Source organism: Primulina eburnea, chromosome 10 (assembly GCF_022965805.1).
Source record: "Primulina eburnea isolate SZY01 chromosome 10, ASM2296580v1, whole genome shotgun sequence".
Classification (NCBI taxonomy): domain Eukaryota; kingdom Viridiplantae; phylum Streptophyta; class Magnoliopsida; order Lamiales; family Gesneriaceae; genus Primulina; species Primulina eburnea.
In genome coordinates this window covers 15,778,725-15,794,132 of record NC_133110.1, presented here as the reverse complement: position 1 = coordinate 15,794,132, position 15,408 = coordinate 15,778,725, and positions in this window count along the sequence as shown.

The window sequence follows — 15,408 nt, the reverse complement described above, 5'->3', positions numbered from 1 at the left end:
AAATAAATTGATCGTGTTAAGTTGTTAGTGGCTTGTTTGGAGACGAGTCGAAACAGATCAATTAGTTTGGGTCATGGGTCGACTCATTGTATTTGAAATTTAAATTTTTTTAAATTGTTACATCAATATATTTATTATTAAAATATGTTTTTTGAAAATTTAAAACTAGTATTTGATGTGTTTTTAATACTTTACATTTTTATAATTCAGTTTATATTCATTTTATTAATATTGTTTGAGCATGTGATTTTTTTTATGTAAAATTTAATCGGTGACAATGAAATCTTTTATGATTTTTTTGTGATATTGATTACTTGTTATTTTGTGACTTAACTAATTTTTTTAAATCTCAATTATTGACTTTTTCCTTTTTTTTTTTTGTGTGTGTGGATTGATTGTTTTTGTAAGGACACTCATTTACTGCTTAAAATATGCAAAAAATAAAAAAATTTCTATATAATTAAATTTTTAACTCTTAACTTTTAAACTCAATAAAACCTATACATCATTTTTTAAAATTCCAAACAAATAAAACTAAAATTCAAAACTTTAAAAAATATAAACAATTCAAATTCTGAATATTTTGATGCGTAAAAAAATGATTCACGTCGACATCCATAAAATATTTTAAAACGTCCAAAGAAAAAATTTATTTCCCAACCAAAATGCAATAAAATAAATCAAAATATTAAATTAGTTTTAATATGCATAAAGCTTATTAGCTACAAGGCCATCGATCGTGCACTGCCTATGGTCCGAGCCTGCTCACTGGTCATTACCTCCAATCTCCTCAACAACGTCATCTGCATCAATCAAGTCTAGTAAGTCTAAAGATTCAGCATGCATAAACCGTGAATAACAAATACTGCATAATAAAAATTCATGCAATTTAAACATATTTGATACATAATTACCTAGGCATAAATAAATATGATGTAACTTCCTACATAAACATTTTCTTAAAGCATGCCTCGCTTGACATAACATAAACTTAAATATTTTGTGTAGAGTTCTGCTCATTCGAATATGACACCATAATATAATCCGTTTGATCAAACTAACACCATAGCGCTTGGCCGGCAATGATCATTACAGCCCTTGGACTGGATATCCACTATCAATCATAAGATAAGTTGAAAGGTCCTCGGACACGTCCTCCGGCTTCCAGACCCGTACATGCGTAATTTGGCCACAACAACTTACATTGTAACGCCCCGAAAATTTAAAGGTCCATGCAAACCACATGCATGCAATTATTAATTTTTTTTATTTTAATTAAATGTTTTAATTGAATGAAGTAATTATGTTGTGAATATTTGCATGTTTAAAATATACTTTTCTACATGATTGCATTAAAATGTATTTTTAAAGGTTATTCGAGTTGCGATCGAGGAACAGAGACCGAAGGCTGAAAAAAATAGAAAATGTTTTTATTGGTTAACTGTTTTTAATTATTTAAAATAAGGGTGATGCTTTTTATTATTTTTGAAAATAAAGGGTTTTGAGATAATTTTATATGCCGGGACGTAAATTTTATCGGTATTGGTCTTTCAACAAAAATACGAACTCTTTGGCAACCCGCTATTAAATTCACAAACTTATTTTTACCAAAACTATTTTAATATTCTAATTAAATCCTAATTAAAACTAATGGCCTAAGCCTTAATTAGTGAACTAAATTCTATATAATATGTTAAAAATCACCCCAAACCCTATTCTAGTCTCGGCCACTTTCTGAAATTTCAATCAATTAAAACTCTCCCCACCACACAAACACACAACAACACGTCAAAGGCAAGGATGAATTTTCGTGAATAGCTTAAGAAATAATCAAGCCAAGGTTCTTGTCCGTTCTTCGCAAATCGTCAACGATTTTCCGTGCGTTATTTACGCAACTGCACGCCATATTCTCTTTTTACTCATCATCACAACATAATATGTTTTATGCATGAAAAATATGGAAACAAGTGACACTTTTGTGTATGTTCGTTTTTGTATATCACATGAAATTTCAAGCAAGGTTTTTGATTCCCAATTCATGTTATTATGTGTTTAAGAGGGCTGCCATGATTAGGACACAATTTAGCATTGTTTTTCATGAATTTAGAGTCCTAGAACATCACCTAAACACTACACACGATCATTAAGCAACCGGAAAAGAAACTTGCTGTCACATGTGATCTTGGGTTCGGTTCTATGGGATTGTTGGCTGGGCTTGGGTTCGGTTGGGACCAGGGCATGGCTAGGGTCTGTGAGAGGTCAAGGGAAGAGTCCTAGCCACGCTAGGACTCGAGACAAGAGGCTGGGGAGGAGTCCTAGCAAGCTAGGACTCCAACCCGTGAAGCCCATGAAAGCTTCGCACGTACAACAGCTGGTGCAGGGAAGGGATGGCTCGGCCTGGGGCTTCTGGGCTGGGCTAGGTCGAGTCATTAGTGTCCTAAGAGGGTAGGGTTAGGGTCAGGGGCTAGCTCGATTGGTTGGAATCCTAGCAAGTTCGAAGAGTCCTTTGTCAAGTGAAACTCTCGGCCATGGCATGCTACTAGTGTGTGGCTGCGGTTTTCAAGCTTGGGTTTGAGTGTGTTGGTTTTAAGGGTCCAGGGGGGTGCCTAGAGGGTCTGGGTCGGGGTTGGATCATGATGGTTCGAGCATGGCTCGATGAAAATTCAAGTTGGCTCAAGGGTAGTCTAAGTGGGTTTGTTGGCAGTTTCTGCAGCTTAAGTTCAGCTCGGTTTTGGAGCTTAGGTTCAGGTTCAATGGGTTCTAATGGTCCAAGAGGGTTCCTAGATGGGTTGGCTCGGGTTTGGCTCGAGGTGGCTCGGGCGTTGCTCGACTAAAATAGGAGATGGCTCGGGTTGATTGGTTAAAGGGTAAAAAAAAATAAGACTAAATTTGAATCCAGGGGTCCACGGGTGTGGCCCATAACTTGGAAGGGTAGAATAAATCATAAAAAGGTTATGTTAAAAATTTGGGATCAAAATAACGAGTTTTGGAATTATTCGGGATTTAATCGGCGCACGAAACGTAATTAACGAGTTAATTGAAACACCTAGTTTTAAGCTTTATAAAATTATGAAAAATTAAGTTTAATCTTAAATAATTATTATAAGTCTAAGTTTTTAAGTTGGTAATTTTCTATTAAGGTTTGGTTTAATTCGAGATTAAAAAATGCATTAATACGTCACATTTAAATATTTATTTAAAAGTCCTCGTTTTACGCTAAATAAAAATATGAGAAAATTCATGTAGGCTTAAATAATTATTTGGGACATGTTAGAATCAATGAAATTAAGAAAATGTCAAAAATGGAAAATTTTACGTCTAAGGGTAAAACAGTCTTTTTACACCTAAAAATTAGTAAACGTCATGGCAGTGCTCTAAATGTTGTTTTATATGCTAATATGATTATTTTCAAGGATTATGGATGTTTATATGTTTATATGTCAATTTTAAATTTTTATGGATTTTTAAGACGTTAATATGTTTAATGTTTTATGATTTAATATGCTAAAACATTATTTTAAATGTATATGATTTTTATGATTTAAATATGGACATTTAAAAGACATGTTGCATGCTTGGTTTCAAAATAAAAATGATATTATATGCATGTTTTTATTAAGTGATGATAACATGTTGAAGGACGTGAAGGGATTGTGACTAACACGATGATATGTTGGAGATATCGTGAGGGTTATGGTCCCAGTGGGAGCCCGACGATCATATTTCCTTAGATACAGATATATATATGTATATGATGATATGTTAATACGTAAGGCCAGGGCCCAGTTGACCGGTGAGAGTGTTGCTGGTGTCCCCCGCCGCCCAGTACTGTGGTTACATGTAGATGAATTCATCGCCCAACACGTATATGAAAGTCACAATCAACGATCTGAATTCAACATACACGAACATGAATACGAATATGAATATGATTATGTTGATATGAACATGATATGAATATGAACATGTTTATCTTTATATGAAAATTTTTATGCATATATGAAAATGTTTTTATTTAAAAGTTTTATGCATCATGAAAATGTTTACGAAAATGTTTATGTTAATGCATCTTCATGAAAACGATATTTTAAGTACAAGTATTTTTCACTGTTATATGTTAACTGTATTACGTATTACTCGTTATCAAGAATATGACGTGTTGAGTCTTTAGACTCACTAGGTGTGATTGATGCAGGTGATATTGATTATGAATATGATATTGGAGGTCTTGATGGTTGACTTGACTGGAGTGAATGTGCACATAACCCGAGGACCGACGCTAGTTTTCTGAACTAGTTATTATTTATGATTTTAAGTAATGTTAAAGATATTTTACGTCTTTTATTTATGTTATAAGAGATTTTTGAGAGGTTATAGTATGTGCTATACTTTTCAAATAATGTTTTAGGTTGGTAAAATGTTTGTCGATTTTATGCTTTAAAATATTTTCCTTTGTATTTGTAAATGGCAGTTGGATGTTTATCTTTAAAACCATGTCAAAAATATTTTATGGTCCGGCCGATGCTAAGTGAGGTTTTTTAAAAAAATTCTAGCACTTTTTAAGAAAAAGATTAGCAGACGTTTCATACATACCTTAAAAAATAATATTTTTCCACGTTATATTTATTTAATAACGTCGTGGACCTCGTTGGATCGACCCCCAAATATGCTTCCCAAACTTAAAACTTACAACTCAAAACGGGCCATATTATTTTTTCCTTATTTTTAAACAAAAGAAAAGCTTTATCGTTTTCATTTCAAGTGTTTATCTTGTTCATAATCATGAAATTGTAATGATATGTGGTCGATCGGGTCTTTAATTTCGATGTTAATTCATTTATTTGAGTTTATTCGTTGGGCATAATAGTTTTTTCCAGTTCTTGGTTCTTAATATAACATCAAATAATCACGGCGAAATCCCAACTTTTGCCATTTCTTAATTCTGTTAATTACGTTTGATGATATATGATGTTGAATGAAGACTCAACATGTCAACTTGACTAGGTCAATTAGTCAAGCGCATCTTACCTGTACGATTCCCGAATCAAATAAAACGACTTACGACTTACCAAATGACTTGAGACTCGATTCATCCTTAACCAACATCCTAACCTACTGCCCATCCCTTTAGGACCACCTATGGAACAGCCCACACTATCCCACGCAAGCCATGCAACTCGAAACTCATTATATGCTCTATTTGGCCCAATTTTGACATGTTCGGGTTCCTTACGGCTCCAAACAAACCACGGCTCGAACCAGCCCTTAACTAAGACCTATAACGTAACCTTAGACCCTAACCAAGCCACTGATACAGATCTTACAACCTCAGGTCACATGAAAAGCCATAGCACCATTCGTGACACTGCCATTGTGAGTTCCAAGAGCGCGGCTGCTCTTCATGCTTCCAGCGACTACCTTACCCAATCAGACCATAACTGACTGAGACTAGGCACACCTTAACACCCTAAGATTTGGTTCAAACCCTAGCCAAGAGCCCCAACCCGTTCCTAGCATAGAACCTCACGGCCGAAACCAAAATAGTAGCCCCCAATGCGCGTGCAGCAGCAGCTGTGCTCCTCACTTCCTATGCGCGACCAGCCCAATTCCAACCTTACAAGGACAGATAAACAACACATCCTAATACGTTCCCATATGCATCAACAACAGCCCGGACGAGCCACACGAAGCCTACGCATAAAAAACTCATGGAAACTTGAAGAAACTTGTGCAGAAAGTTTCAGCATGTATATAAACGATTTTGATTCAAATCTTTCATGTAAGGAAACTTTTTTCATGCGTATTTATCAAAATAACAATATAAAAAAATATTGACGCATAAAAAACGGTTTAGAACATGCCTTTGTATTTAAACGTTTGAATAAACAAATACCGACGCGAGGGAATGTAGATGATGGACAAAGGACGATTTCTAGACGTTTTCCTTACCAAAAAACTTGTGAAAAAACCACCTCAAAATATTTAATGTATGTGTGTAGAAGTGTAAGAGGCTATTTGGAGGCCAAACCTTAGCTTTTCACGTTTTTTTTTGTGTTTTAGTGTGTATGCGCATGAGCTTATAACTTATTTTTCAATTAAAAGTTTTAGAAAAAGGAGCTTGAGGTAAAATGACATAAGGACTTCAATTATTACTTAGAGATCTTGATCTCAGGATCGTCAACGATAAACCCAAGTTAGTCCAGGACTACCTTTGGTAACTTTTGAAGCGATGAATCTAACAAATGATATAAAGTAACTTATTGTCTATTTTTTATCATGTTGTTTTTTAAATAGGAATTACAATTTTTTATTATTCATAGTAAGGTATGAACTATAAAAATTCAAGAATTGAAAAACAAATAAAAAAATATTGAGGAAGATATGTAGAGAAATTATTATTTATGTAGTTTATTTAGTCATATTGATATAATCAATTTAAATATACATTATACCAATCAAAAATCGTGTTTAATTTAAAATAATTACTCAACAAAATCATAAATTTCACAATATAATCCACAAAAAAAAAATAATAATTAAAATATTCAAGTTTTTTGAGTTGATAATACACACACATACGAAGGGTAGATCCACGAGTTTTAAATAAAAACACAATGAAAGAAAGAATTGAACTGATAAACACAATAAATATGCACGCCTTTAAATATATACTATAAGCAGAAGTACATATTTATTTCCTAACATATATATATATATATATATATATTTATATTTATATTTATATATATATATATATATATATATATATATATATATATATATATTATTACAAAATTAAATATTTTACACAATATACGTGAAAGATTAATGAAAAATGAAATAATATAACATTGAATGTGAATATATGATAATAACATGAAAATGATAAATCTCGACACCAAAATTTATTTTTTTTCAAATCTTTATAAGACCCAGATGCATGGGACAACATGAAAACAATGAGAAGTTTAACACATATGAATGAGACAAATTGACTAAATTAATATATGTGAAGTTGACGAATCAAAATTAGATTACAATGGGAAAATTTTATAACGAAATCGTGGAGGTTGATATTTGTAGTAATAATTTGGTGGAGGTGTTAGTTACGACGATTTGTATATGTGGAGGATGTGAATGCGATGGTAGTGGTGGTGATTTATATTAATAAGATGAGGGAGGTGAATATAAATGTTGTGTGGGTAAGTTGTAAACAAGAGGAGGTGGCTTTGATTTATATAAAGATGATGAAGACTTGTAAATATAAAAAGATGAGGGTGATTGAAATGGAGGAGGTTAAGGCTTATGGATATAAGATGGTGGGGTTGACTTGGAAATATAAAGAGGTGGCAGTGATTTTTAAACGTAAAGAGCTAGTGTCGATACAAATAGAGGTGGTGGAGACTTGTAAATATAATGAGGTATGGGTGATCGAGATACAAGAGATGGATACTTATAGATGTAAGGTGGTGGGGGCGATGAATATGGTAGGTGAGATTTATATACCTAAGGGGATGACAGTAATTTAGATGGATGTGGCGGGGACTTGTTAATGAAAAGAAATAGGGGTGATCGAAATGTAGGAGGTGGATTTTTAAAGATGTAAGGTGGTGGAGTTGATTTAGAAATATAAAGATATGTGGCTAATTTGTAAAAGTAAAGAGGCGATGGCGATGTGGATGAAGGTGGTGGAGATTTGTAAGTATAAGGAGGTGGGAGCCATAAAGATGATGGAGATGAAGACTTATAGATGTAATGTGGTGGAGGAAATGATAATGGTATGAGAGATTTATGGACATGAGGAGATGACAGTGATTTAGATGGAGGTGGTGGAGACTTGTAAATAAAAAGAGACGGGGCTGATCGAAATGGAGGAGGTGGAGACTTATAGATATAAAATGGTGGGGGTGACTTGGAAATATAAGAAGGTGATGTTAAATAAATGGTCGTTGGGGTGATTTGTACACATGAGGGGGTGGCGGCGATGCAGATGAAGGTGGTGGAGACTTGTAAATATAAAGAGATGGGGGTGACCGATATAGAGGTGTTGGCTTGGATACATAGGGAGGTGGGCATGTGGATTGATATACAAAAAGTGGTGGAGGTGATTGTGTTTGTGGTGGAGGAGATTGGTATTCATGAATTGATGGTGGTGGAGGTGAATGAGATGATGTTCGTGGATATTGGTATTCACAATGAGGTGGTGATGAAAGTGGTGGTGATGGTAAATGAGATTGTGGTGGTAGGGGAGATTGATCATCATAAGTTGGTGGTAATGACGGTACATAAGTTGGTGACAGAGACTGCAATAGTGGTGGAGAATATTGATTTTCATAATGTAGTGGTGGTGAAGGTGATGGTGTTGGAGGAGATTCGTTTCGAAAAGGTGGTGCAGATGGTGGAGATATTGGTAATGGTGGAGGAGATTGGCATTCGTAAGGTGACAGAGGTAAATGAGATAATTGTGGTGGTGGAGAGATGGTGGTGGTGGAGGAGGCGATTGATCTTCATAAGGTGGAGTCGGTGTTAGAAGTGTTGGTAGAGTAGATTGATTTTCATGAGGTGTTAGAGGTGATGGAGATAGTGGTGGTAGAGAAGATAGATCTTCATAAGGTGATGGAGGTGAAGGAGAAAGCGGTGGTGGAGATTTATTTTCATTATGTGGTGGAGGTGTTTGATATAGTTGTGGTGGGAGGGATTTATCTTCAATAGTTGGTGATAAAGTAGATTCATTCACAAAAAGTGGTAGAGGTGATGAAGTTGGTGTTGGTGGTAGTAGAGATGATTGAGATTCATAAGACATTGGAGGTAAAAGAGATGGTGGTGGTGGAGATTGAATTTCATAATGTGGCGTAGGTTTTGGAGATGGTGTTGGTGGTGGCGGTGGGAGAAATTGATTTTCATAAGGTGGTGGTTTTGACGATGATTTTGATGGAAGAGAACTATTTTTAGAAAGTGGTGGGGATGATGGAGGTGGTGGTGGTGGTGGAGATTGATTTTCATAAGGTAGCAGCGGTGATGACGATAGTTGTTGAGGAGATTGATTTTCATAACGTGGTGGAGGTGATAAATATGGTAGTGGTGGATGATAATGATCTTCATAAGGTAGTGGAAGTGAAGGATATGATGGTGGTGGAGATTTGTTTTCATGAGGTGGTGGAGTTGTTTGAGATGGTGGTGGAAGAGATTGATATTCATAATGCAGTGGAGATGAAAAATATGGTGGTGGCGGAGATTGGTTTTCATAAGGTGGTGGAAGTGTGTGATATTGTGGTGGTGGTGGAGGTTGATCTTCATAAGGTGATAGTGACGATTTTCGTGGAAGAGATTTATTTTCATAAAGTGGTGGTGGTAGAGAATGATCTTCATAAGACGTTGTTGGTAAAGTATAAAGTGGAGAAGATTTGTTTTCAGAAGGTGATGAATGTGATGAATATGGTAGTGGTGGCGGAGAAAATTGATATTCATAAAACAGTGAAGGTGAAGTAGATGTTGGTGGTAGTGGATGAGATCTACATTCATAAGGTGGTGGCAGTGGCGATAACGACAATGGTGGCAGAGGAGATTTGTTTTCATAAGGTGGTGGTGGTGGTGGTGGTGGAGGAGGTTGATCTTCATGAGGCGATAGAGGTGAATGAGATGGTGATAATATTGGTTTACATTATGTGGTTGAGATGTTAGCGGTGGTAGAGATAGAGGTGATGGTGGTGAGGGAGATTGATCTTCATAAACTGGTGATGGTGAAGACGGTGGTGGTTAAGGAGAATCATTTGCATTAGGCGACGGGGGTAAAGAAAATGGTGGTGGTAGTGAAGGATATTGATCTTCATAATATGGAGGCGATAATGGTGATGATGACGGCAACAACGATGGTGATGAAGGAGATTGGTTTTCATTAAGTGGTGGTGGTGATGGATATTGATCTTCATAAAGCAGTGGAGGTGAATGAGATAGTGGTGGTGGAATTGATTTGTATTAGGTAGTGGTGGTTTGAGATACTGATCTTCATAAGTTGGTGGTGGAGATTCATTTTCAGAAAGTGGTAGAGGTGATGAAGATGGTGGTGTTGGAGATTTATTTTCATAAAGTGGTGGAGGTGATGAGGATGATGGCTGAGGAGATTGATCTTCATTAGATGATGGAGGTGAATGAGATCGATAAGGTGGGGGTGGAGATTGGTTTTCATAAAGTGGTGGAGTGGATTGATATGGTTGTTGTGGTGAAGGTGGTGGTGGGGGAGATTGATCTTCATAAGGTGATGGCAGTGATGACGATGATGGTGGAGGAGATTTGTTTTCATTAAGTGATGGAGGTGATAAAATTAATTGTGGTGAAATATGTTGATATTGATTAGGCGGTGGTGGTGAAGGAGATGTTGGTGGTGGAGAATGGTTTTCATTATGTGGTGATGATGTTGGAGAAGGAGATTGATCTTTATAAGGTGGTGGTGGAGGAGATTCGTTTTCAAAAAGTGGTGTAGTTGATGAAGGTGGTGGTAGTGGAGGATATTGATCTTCATAAAGTTGTGGAGGTGAACGAGTTGTTGGTGGTTGGATTGATTTTTTATAAAGTGGTTGAGATAATGATGATGATGGTGGTGTAGGAGATTGATTTTCATAAGGTGGTGTTGTTAAATTTTCATTTATATAAGTTGGTTGAGGTGATGGGGATGGGGATGGTGATGGTGGAGAATGATATTGAACTTCATAAGATGGTGGAGGTGAAGGAGTTGGAGATGGAGATTGATTTTCATAAGGTTGTGGAGATAACAACGATGTTGGTGAAGGAGATTGATCTCCATAAGGTGGTGGCGGTGACGACGATGTTGGTGGAAGATATTGGTTTTCATAATTAGTGGAGGTGATGAAGATGATGATGATGAAGCTTGGTTTTCATTAGGTGATGATGCTAATGGTGGAAGAGATTCATTTTCAGAAGGTGGTGGAGGTGATGGAGATTGAGGTGGTGGCGGCGGAGGATATTGAACTTCATAAGGTGGTGAAGATGAAGGAGTTGGTGGTAGTGGAGATTGGTTATCATAAGGTGGTGACTGTGATGACGATTGTGACAAAGGATATTCGTTTTCAGAAGGTGGTAGATGTTATTGAGATGTTGGTGGCGGTAGAGAATATTGATCTTCGTATGACAGTGGAGGCGAATGAGATGGTGGTGGAGTAGAAGTTTGAACTTCGTAAGGTTTTGGAGGTGAAGTAGTTGGTGGTGGTGGAGATTGATTTTCATAAGGTGGTGGAGGTGACGATGATGTTGGTGTAAGAGATTGATATTCATAACGTGGTGGTGGTGACATAGATGGTGGTTGAGTATATTGGTTTTCATAAGGTGATGGAGTTGATAGTGGTCGATATTGGTTTTCATTAGGGGGTAGAGATTCGTTTTCAAAAGATGATGGAGATTGAGGTGGTGTTGGAGGATATTGATCTTCATTAGATTGTGGTGGTGAAGGATTTAGTGGTGAATATTGGTTTACATTATGAGGTGGTTGTGATAGTGGTGGTGAAATAGTAGATTGATATTCATAAGGTAGTGGTGGAGGAGATTCGTTTTTAGAAGGTGATGGGGATGGTGGTGGTGGTGGAAGAGAAGATTGATCTTCATAAAGTGGTGAAGGTGAAAGAATTGGTGGTGGTGGAGATTTGTTCTCATAACGAAGAGAATTATTTTCATAAGATTGTGGAGGTAATGAATATATTAATGGTGGAAGATTTTGGTTTTCATAAGATGGTGGACTTGAAAAAATGGTGATGATGGAGATTGGTTTTCATTTAGTGGTGGTGGTGAGGGAGATTGATCTTCATAAGGTTTTGGTAGGGGAAATTCGTTTTCAAAATGTGGTGGAGTTGATAATGATGGTGGTGTTGGAAGAGGGGATTGAGATTCATAAAAATGTGGAGGTGAAGGATATGGTGGTGGTGGAGATTGGTTTTCATAAGGTGGTGGAGATGATGGAGATGTCGCAATGAAGGCGGTTGATCTTCATAAGGCTGTGGAGGTGAATGAGTTGGTGGTGGTGGTGGATATTGGATTTCATTATGTGGTGGTGGAGGAGGAGGAGGAGATTGATATTCATAAGGCGGTGGAGATAAGGAGATAACAATGGTGGATATATATTTTTTTTCCAGAAGGTGGTGAGGGAAATTGATCTTCATAAACTGGTGGTGGTGACGGTGATGGTGGTGGAGGAGATTTATTTTCATAAAGTGGTGAAGGTGATGCATATGGTGGTGGTGGATGGGGATATTTATTTTCATAAGGTGGCGGTGGTGAAGAAGGTGATGGTGGTGGAGATTGGTTTTCATAAGGTGATGGAGGTGTTTGAGATGGTGGTGGTGGTAGGGAAGATTGATCTTCATAAAGTTGTGTCGGTGACGACGATGGTGACAGAGGATATTTGTTTTCAGAAGGTGGTGGATGTGATGGAGATGGCAGTGGTAGTTATTGATCTTCATAAGATGGTGTAGTTGAAGGAGATGGTAGTGGTGGTGATGGAGATTGATTTTTATAATATGGTGGTGGAGGAAAACTGTTTTCAGAAGTTTGTGGAGGTGATGGAGTTGGTGGTAGCGGTGGTGGAGTAGATTGATATTCATAAGATGGTGGATGTGAAAGATATGGTGGTGGTGGAGATAGGTTTTCATTAAATAGTGGAGGTGTTTGAGATGGTGGTGGTGGTGAAAAAGATTGATCTTTATCAAGTGATGGTGGAGGAGATTCGTTCTTAGAATGTAGTGGATGTGATAGAGTTGGTGGTGGTGAATGAGGAGATTGATCTTCATAAGACTGTGGATATGAAGGAGATGGTGGTGGTGGAGATTTGTTTTCATAAGGTGGTGGAGGTCTTTGAGATGGTAGTGGTGATGGAGATTAATTTTCATAAGGTGGTGGTGGTGACGATGATGGTGATGGAGGAGATTGATTTTCATAAGATGGTGAAAGTGATGGAGATGATGATGGTGGTGGAGATTGATATTCAAAAAGTAGTGGAGGTGAATGATATGGTGGTGGATGTGACATACCATTATCCTCTTTCGTTTCAGCTACAACATGTATTGCAAAAACACAAATGATCAAAACTACGATGTAACGATGCCCTGTAGTTGCTATTTTGATAGACTTCAATATTATGAACATAATCAATTGTGATTTAAATGAGTTGCAGACAAACCCTTTATAAAGAAATCCATATTGTACTCAAAACACTTTGTTTAATAAAAACGCTGAAGTTTCTCATGTGCAAACATAGTGGTGTTAATTCGGGTGGGTTGGGTCGGGTTGAGCAATAGTACTATTCAAAAATTTCCTAACCCGAACCCGAGCCAACCCGAAAACTTTCAACCCGAACCTGAACCCGATCAACCCGTATAACCTGATTTTGAAATTTTTTTAAAAATAAAATTCAAAAAAAATAATACCAATATTTTAATTTAAACACATAATAATAAAATCTCCCTCAAATATATGACTTAAATTTGAAAGTATAATTGTAGAAAAATAAAGTATATTTACTAAATCAAATAAAAAATTGTTTAAAAAAAATGTTCAAAATAAATATTAAATTATGAAAATTTATGATATAAATTTAAAATAAATATTTTCAGACATGCAATATATAAAAATGCAGGCAATATTTATTAATCATATTTTTTTAAAAAAAATTAAAATTTTCGGGTCAACCAAACCCAACCCGATCATTTTTTTCGGGTCAGCTGTCGGGTCCAACCCGATCTGTCCCAAACCCGAAAACCCCAAACCCAAACCTGATTTTTTTCGGATTGAACAGTGTCGTGTCGGATTTTGACACTACTATACAAACAATTATTTATCTTATCATATTTTAAGACGAAATACTTACTAGTCTATTTACAAAAATGCCATTGATATTCAAGGAATCCGTATTAATGGAGTTCCACTGAGGCGCTGCATGGTTAATAAGAAAAGGTCAAGGTGAACAAGTTGAACGTAAAAGAAACGACATTTGATAATTGAATAAACTAAATTATTAATTTAGAGAATAATCTTCTTGGCTGTTCAAAAGTTGGTAAATGTTTTAGTTCACTTTATGACGAGGTTAAACTCTATGACAAATTGTAATTGAAAACAATTTTGTATAAACAATTAACTCGTTTTCTTTAAACTATACTAGAATTTTTTTAAAAAAAATACTAAGGCTCTGGCCGAACCACCATAAAAATAAGCTCAACATTTATTTAGTCAAAAATCTCAAAAGTGCAGTGAAAATCATAAAATCGTAAACATAAAAAAAAAACCTAAAACTAGCATTTATCAAAAATAACATAAACGTCATAATCTTCTCAAAAACCACTCTTACTTCCAAAAGTCATCAAAATCTTTAAAGTAATATAAAATCATAACTTTGCGGAAAAACTATCAAAGGTCCTCCGGTTTAGCGCACCATCCGCTCAGCCAGTTCAGTCATCCAACCGTCCTGTCTTAACATCAAAATTCTCACATGCGTCATACACACTTAGAAAGTCTATTGACTCAGCAAGCCTTAACCATAGCAACAAGTAATACGTGTACATCCACATGCAATAGTGAAAATACTTTTAATAAAATAACTTTATCATGACATGCATAAACTTAAATCTTTTCTTTCATCATATACTTTCCATTTCATCATATACATATACATATACATTTCCTTTTGGGTGAAATCCGTTCGTTAATTGTGATCATCTTTTCATATTTCGGTGATTCATCAATCTCAGCTGTAACCATGGTACCAGACATCGGGACAACAATATCCACTTTTCTGTTTTGTACCTTGGCCTATGGTCAGCAAGGACACCAGTAACCACTTTTCTGTTAATAAGCCTCGATCTATGGAAAATTCGAGTATTCTCACAGGGTTTATTCCCTCAATCAGGTTCCACTACGGCTTAGTCCCTCATTTCTTTACCATCACAATTAAGTCACTTCATTCAAAACATTTTCAGCATTTCCATCGGCTAATAAAATACATGTATAAATATCATTTTTTTAAACCAAGCACGCAACATGTCTTTTAGCAATTATCATTTTCCATCAAAAACTCCATAACCTTTCAAAATAAACATTTTAACATTCATTATATCATTCAGGACACTGCAGGTCTCTTAACATATTTCAGATATAAAATGATCGTTTTGCCTCTGAAACCCTAACTTTCCCATTTTACCCCTTGACCTTAAACTTCGACCCGAATCCATCCAAACTTACCATAACACCTTAAAATACACCCATGAACATTTCGTAGACGTAAACTTAAGCTTGTTGACTAACTTTCACAAATCATTTTAGAACTTGAACCGAATTCCCGGTTTTAACTCGAATCAACTCGAAACTTAACCAAACTTTACCAAAATTTAACCACACTTACTAACACCTAAC